The sequence below is a fragment of the Babylonia areolata genome, chromosome 22 (genome assembly GCF_041734735.1).
Source record: "Babylonia areolata isolate BAREFJ2019XMU chromosome 22, ASM4173473v1, whole genome shotgun sequence".
NCBI classification, from domain to species: Eukaryota; Metazoa; Mollusca; class Gastropoda; order Neogastropoda; family Buccinidae; genus Babylonia; species Babylonia areolata.
In genome coordinates this window covers 20,088,843-20,096,342 of record NC_134897.1, presented here as the reverse complement: position 1 = coordinate 20,096,342, position 7,500 = coordinate 20,088,843, and the positions used below count along the sequence as shown (strand labels likewise).

Genomic DNA, 7,500 nt, shown 5'->3' with positions numbered 1-7,500 from the left:
CATAAACATCTTCACCCCTTCCAACAGTAAATAACTCTGATCTTTGAATTACTGTAGACAGTAACAAAGGGGTCAGTTATGTCTTATTTATTGTATCAGTTATTTTTGCTGTTGTTGTTGCTCTTTTCTTGCTTTCTCATTTCATCGTGCTTATTTTTTCTTTTCTTTTTTTTTTTCTATTTCTTATGCATGCATAAATGTATTCATTTCGTTCTATCATAATCGTGACAAATGTCCAAGTAATATTGGTGATGGTGGTAGTCCATCACTGTAGTATGCTGCACTTGCCACACGTAGATTTCAGAGACCAGTACTGTACCTTTTGAACACCCGAATGTTTCTGGAACTTCTATACTGATGACCTCTCTCTCTCTCTCTCTCTCTCTCTGACTCACTGTCCTATCCATCTGTCAGTCTTAGTGTGTGGGGGGAGGGAGGGGGTGCTGTCAGTGTGTGTGCGTGCGTGTGTGGGTATAATGTGTGTGCGCTCGCGCGCGAGCGTCAGTGTGTGTATGCATGTGTGTGCACGGGTGTGGGTGTGCATGAAAACCTTTTCCTTTCAATTATGTGTGTGCTATTTGTAATAGATGTAGATTAGCGAGGACAGACTGGAAGAATAGGCTAAGCCTAAAATCTTAATCCTTGAATAAAAACGTTTTGAGTTCTGAGTTCTCTCTCTCTCTCTCTCTCTCTCTCTCTCTCTCTCTCTCTGTGTGTGTGTGTGTGTGTGTGTGTGTGTGTGTGTGTGTGTGTGTGTGTGTGTGTGTGTGTGTGTGTGTCTTGTTCACACTCACTTGCCTGAGAAAAAAACAACAACAAAAAAACACAAAAAACCCACATACATATCTTTAAACACACCGTACTCACAGAACCAAACGCACGCACGCCAAACTCAAAACACACAACAGCATTTATGCTTGCTTCCTAATAGAACCCGACCCCAATATCCTCACCCCTCTCCCTTTACACACACACACACACACACGCACGCACGCACACACACACACACACACACACACACACACACACTCACACACGCACCACAACAACTCACCCTGCATCCACCCACTCTCTCTACCCCAGCTCACCCAGCCCCAAACAGCAAGCGAAAGCCAGCAGCAGCAGCACCACCACCACCACCAGCCGTTCGTTCGTTCGTAGTCAGTACGTTCCCAGTATAAAAGAAGCGGAGGGGATGCAGTGCCGTGCTGCGAGCGAGTCTGGCACATGGTTCTCCGTAGACACGCACACACACTCTACTCTCTCTCTCTGTGTCTGTTCTCACGCACACAGCAAGCAGTCACAAGAAAAGAGAGAGAAAAAGAAGGAAAGAAAGAAAAGTGAAGAATGAGGAAGTGGGTGAGAAGAAGGCGCTGGTAGTCTTCTTCAGTCACAACAAATTCCCCGCTCGCTTCCAAACGCACGGACAGAAAGAAAGAAAGAATTATACGCACGACTACAACTTCAGAAAAAAACCACTACTTGTACTCGTTAACTCAAGTTTCCGACTATTACTACATCGAATTCGAAAGTTACTTCTATTAGTTGCAGCTACTGCCGTTACTGAAGTGAGCCGTATTGTGTTTACATACTATGTGGTGTTGCGGTGATTGGTTTTGTGGTGTGCGGCGGTTTACGCTGTAGTGGTAGTGGTGGTGGTGGTAGTGTTGCTGGTTTGTGAAGCGGTGAGGGAAGGGGAGATAAAGTGGGGGGAGGAGGAGGAGGAGGAGGACGGAGGAGGGAGGGTCTTTGTTGAGTCAGTGGCGCAAAGCAAGTAAAGGCCGTGCTGTGTGAATTGAAGTTTATCATCACCCCCCCCCCTTCCCCCCAACCCCTCCACAACAACCCCCCCAACACCATACCTTCAAGAGCCGTGCCGGAGAGGTTTTCAGAGAGGTGAGTGTATTGGTGGTGGTTTCTTTGTGACTTCCCTGTTCCTCTCTCTCTCTCCCTGTGTGTGTGTGTGTGTGTGTGTGTGTGTGTGTGTGTGTGTGTGTGTGTCTCTCTCTCTCTCTCTATGCAATTTATTTACCCCCTCTCTCTCTCCCTCCCTCTCTCCTCTCTCTTTCTCTCCCCTTACTCTCTCTCTCTCACCCTCTGTGTGTGTGTGTGTGTGTGTGTGTGTGCAATTTATTTACCTCTCTCTCTCTCCCTCTCACTCTCCCTCCCTCCCTCTCTCCTCCCTCTCTCTTTGCCTCTCTCTCTCTCCGTCCCTCCCCCTTCCTCCTCTTCCTCAAATTCTCCACTGAGCTCTCTCTTCCTCCTCCTCTTCCTCCTCCTCCTCCTTTTCCCGGCCCTGCATTACTGACGTTCAGGTTTTTACATCCACAAACTCTTGGTGGTAGGCTGATGTGACCCAAGCGATTATATCTACTACATCAGAAGATAAATATCCAATTGACTTACGGTCACCATGTCACAGGATTCACATCCACTGTGTCTAGCGCCAGGACTGATTTGGAAGGCCGCGGGACTCAACTATTTAATCTTCCTAGGTGGTGTGGAGAAAATTTGTGCAAAATGCCATTCTAAAGAACCGCAACACCATGCCCAAACAGGGCTTCGAACCCTGCCGCCTGGAGCCAGTTGCATTGCTCGGACGGAAGAGCCTAGTACTGTCGTAACCCCGGCTACTAACTGTGTGTAGTATGGAACTGACCAATGGCGTAGTTCAAGTCGGTCAGCGTAGGCCATTTTAGTCACGTGTAGCTGTCAGAAAGTTAGAACCAAGCAATGACAACTGGCACCAAGCTGGTCACTGATGAACAGTGAATAATGTGTCCAACGCCGGATTCCGCCACGATGCTTCATCTCATCTGTTGGATCCATAAACACCACAGTGGTAGAAACTGAGACGTCAGTATCCAGTCACACAGATAATGTACTACGATATATACTTTTTAATGTATCATGCAATATGTTCCGTCTCCGCGGGGTCTTAGGATGGAAATAATTTCAAATTGAAAAACCACCGAGGTAACCATGTGTTTCCTCTGTATTGTCCGTGCCGTGTGGTTCTGTGTGGCTTGTTCAGGGTTAACTCACTCAGTACGGCCAGTCCTCTCTTCTCCTCTACACAGACCCTTCGGGTGTCCAGTGGGTGTCTGAATGACCCAACCTTTAGCTTCCGTCGTCAGAATTGTGGGGTATTCTTTGTCAACATTCACCTCTTCAGTATAAGAGCCTTCCGCTTGCAATATTCTGATGATGGTAACTGGGGTGAAACGCTGTTAACGTCGTCTCTTTCGCCGTTCGTATGGAGAGAGTTAAAGAGGTTATGCCAGTCTTGAATAAAAGCTAATTTGTGTTTGCACATTATTTTCGTCTGTCTTTGCTGCTGTGTGCACATGTCAAATGATCGGTATGAGAGCAAGCCCGGTGCTTCCTTTTTTTTGGGGGGGAAGTGTCAGGGTTTGATCCAGTGAACCTTTTATTTACTTACCCCTGTGTGCTTGCTGAATCGGAAGCAAAAGCAGCATTGATTTGGAGTTATGTACCATGTGTGTGGAGAGAGTTACCACTCTTTACTATTTGTTAACCTTAAGAAGGACGGTGGCAGAATGGTTTAGACGCTCTTCTGCCAACACCGTGCCAGTGTCCGTGAGGGTCTGTCATCGATTCCCGATCTGCCCCCCCCCCCCCCCCCCCAAAAAAAAAAATTTCGGATTAGAAAATCAAACTGAACGTACGTCTGGTCATTCGGCGAATGAGACGATAAACCCGAGGTCCCACTGATGTGCAGCACGCACTTGACGCGCTGGAAACTAAGAACCCACGATAACAATACTACGCCTCTTCTACTGTCAAAATGATGTAGAAGAAATCCACTGTGATAGGTCACACAATACTGACAAATATTATATTGCGTATGCACTCATGGTCTGACTGTAAGCACGTTAACCCTTTCACCGCCAAGCTCGTATTTATGCACAGGCGTGGTAGAGGACCCATGTCACTGAAAGGTGACCATTCATTTGGTCTGTTATCCAGGAACCTGCTGCTCCTAATGTTCGGTGGTAGGGTAGGCCATATTTTTTTTTTTATATCGCAGAAGGAATCCTCAGCTATTCTTAGCCATTGTCTTTTCTGTGTTTATACCACAAGGGAATTTTGTACTCTAAATTGACTGGCGGTGAAAGGGTTAAGGATTATGCTGCTGGTCAGGCATGTGTCTACAAGATAGGATGCAGCGTATGTGGATTAGTACCAACGCAGTGATGCCCGACTCTCAAAAAAAAAAAAAGAAAGAAAAAAGAAAAAAAAAACTGAAACAGAAACTGCTCCATAAGGGATTCATAACTGAAATCGGTCAATAAAAAAAAAAAAATAATAATAATAATAATTTTTAACAAAACCCACCTTCTCACCGCCAGAGCCACGCGAGCTGTGAAGGCAGGAGGACCGAGCACCAGGCAAGTTGGGCACTGTACTTTCTTTGCTTGGACAGTTGTTTCAGTTTCAGTTTCAGTTTCCATTTCTCGAGGAGGCGTCACCGCGTTCGGCGGACAAATCCATATACGCTACCCCACATCTGCTGGGCCGCAGATGCCTGCCAGTGACCAGCAGCATAACCCAACGCGCTAAGTCAGGTCTATATATATATATATATATATATCTGTGTGTGTGTGTGTGTGTGTGTGTGTGTAACTATCAGAGTAGATTTCTTCTATAAAAAATTTTGCCAGAGAACGACACTATCTCAAGTGCGTGCCTGCTGCACACGGGACCTCGGTTTATCATCTCACCCAAATGACGAGACGCTCAGTTTGATTTTCGACTGAGTCAAACTTTTGGAGAAAGAGCGAGACTGAGAGGGATTCGAACCCACACACCTCACGGACTCTGTATTACTGAGCGGCAGACGAGCATCTTCACATTTTCTGCCACCTTCCCCAAGACAGCTGGTTCTCACACTCCGACCCGTTAATTCCCAGGCGGGCGGTGCCCTCTCACTGGGCAGAACGATGGGGAAAAAAATGGGGGGAATGGGTGAGAGGGTGAAGGGGGCAGTAGGGGGTGACTGTGGCTCAGTGATGAGCAAGGACTCATCTGGGACTGTAACCCACCCCCACCCATTGAGCTCGATGAGCCTCGCCCCCCACCCCACCCCGAAAGTGAGAAGACCTATGTCAAAGTACACACACACACACACACACACACACACACACACACACACACACGGGAATTCCCACTCGCACACACTTTCTTTGCATTGTCATGAGAGACTGGGATGAAAGGTAAAAGACCCCACCCCACCCTCTGTGTGTGTGTGTGTATGCGCGCGCGCGCGTGTCTGTCTGTCTGTCTGTCTGTTTGTCTCTCTCTTTCTCTATATCTCTCACTCTTCATTTCAGTGTGTGTGTGTGTGTGTGTGTGTGTGTGTGTGTGTGTGTGTGTGTGTGTGTGTGTGTGTGTGTGTGTGTGTGTGTGTGTGTGTTGGTAAGTGTGCGTGTATGTGTGTGCAGTGCGTCTGTGCGTGCGTGTGTTTTCTCTGCACTTGTCAATCAATAAGCACATATATATATATATATATATATATATATATATATATATATATATATGTGTGTGTGTGTGTGTGTGTGTGTGTGTGTGTGTATAAAGTTTCTCCAGAATTGCTTGCTGCTCCATGGCTGTCCATATCATTTCCAAGGAAATAACTTTATGTTTAGTTTCTGTTTTATTTAAGTGAATTTATAGCAAGTTTTTTGTGTGTTTTTTTCTTTTTATGCCGTTGGGCTCAGAGAAGCAAAAAGCATGCCTATCTTATTACCGTGTTAAAATTAAATGCTGTTTTCCTTGCTCCTCCACTCCACCCTACAACCCCCAACCCCCACCACCACTATCTCCCTCCCTCTCTCTCTTTCTCTCCCGTGTCTCTCTATTCTCTCTTTTGTCTCTTTATTGCTTTCTGCCTGTCTGTCTGTCTCTCTGTGGGTGTGTATATATATGTGTGTGCGTGTCCTAGTGTGTGTGTGTGTGTGTGTGTGTGTGTGCGCGCGCGCGCGCGTTTTTCTGTTTGTTTCAGTCTTCATCAATCACTCTGCCTGTCTGTCTCTGTCTGTCTCTGTCTCTGTGTCTCTATCTATCTGAGCATGCCTGCTCGTGTGATTGTTGACAAAACTATCACCATGACACTCATTTCTCGTTTCGTACATTCAGTCAGGGCTCAGCTGGTTTGTGGACTTGATCTGGGTCCGGGAAAAAGATCTGTGTGTGTGTGTGTGTGTGTGTGTGTGTGTGTGTGTGTGTGTGTGTGTGTGTGTGTGTGTGTGCAACCCCTCTCTATCTCCCCAATCCTCTCTCTCTCTCTCTCTCTCTCTCTCTCTCTCTCTCGCTATATCTTTTTTTTTTTTCTCTAACTTCTTCCTTCGCTTCCTCCTCTATGCTTCGTTGTTGTTCTTGTTGTGCATTCTCTATGCAGCTTAATTCTTTCGCATTTGTCTTTATCCTTCTTGTTCTTATTGTTGCAATGTGATGGTGGTTTTGTTGTGTTTTTTGTTGTTGGTTTTTTTGTTGTTGTTTTTTTGTTTGTTTGTTGTTGGTTTTTTTGTTTGTTTGTTTTGCATTCCCTACCTAATCTTTTGATGAAAACAGACCAACAAGTGCTAATTCTTTTTCCCTCAATACAAAAAGTTTCGATTTCAATTTCTCTCTCTGTCTCTGTTTGTCTGTCTGTCTGTCTCTCTCTCTCCCCCCCTCTCTCTCAGCTGTAATTTGGGACTTACACAATTATGAACAGATGGGAAGAGTGAGTATACACCTTTGCAGTTAAACGTTTTCTAAGTGTTCCGATACATGCTTCAAACAATGCTTTATATAGTGAAACTGGGAGATATTGGTTGTATGTCAAAACTCTTGTAAAGCTTATTAAGTACTGGTTTAAACGATTGAAATTGCTCTTTTGAGCAAACTTTTATTTCAGAATTCAAAAGTATTCAGATTGCTTGATATGCTTAAACAAAACTGATGGTAAAGATAAGTACGTACAGCTGTTATCTTTAAACCAGTCTGGCACTCAGACATTGATGGTAAAGATGAGTACAGCTGCTATGTTTAAACAAAACTGGCTCTCAGACACGGAAAATAAGGATAAGTACAGCTGGTTCCATTCATATAAAAGTATACATATTCCGAGCTGAAGCATTTTCTGTTGTAACGAACAAAATGGCATCGGACAACGTTTTGCGTAATTTAGATTATCAACCCTCGGCGTGAATGCCAATAAAAAATGGTTAATGTCAGTTTCAGTTTCAGTTTCAGTAGCTCAAGGAGGCGTCACTGCGTTCGGACAAATCCATATACGCTACACCACATCTGCCAAGCAGATGCCTGACCAGCAGCGTAACCCAATGCGCTTAGGCCTTGAGAAAAAAAATAAAATAAAATAAAATAAAATGATAATAATTATAATAGATAAATACATAAAAAAAGAACTCCTACTAATAATAATATGTATAAGGCGCAAAAACTTGATGAAGTCAACTATAGGCGTACAAAAAA

At 44.9% G+C, this 7,500-nt stretch overlaps 1 protein-coding gene across 1 annotated transcript in view; it reads left to right on the top strand.

Moving 5' to 3' along the window:
* The first annotated feature begins 1,775 nt into the window (after positions 1 to 1,775).
* LOC143297275 (arrestin domain-containing protein 3-like) overlaps positions 1,776 to 7,500 on the top strand; it is a 216,104-nt gene continuing 210,379 nt past the window's right edge. The window contains exon 1 of the mRNA XM_076609532.1: positions 1,776 to 1,896. The gene's annotated coding sequence lies outside the window, so the exon portion shown is untranslated. The remainder of the gene's footprint in view (positions 1,897 to 7,500) is intronic.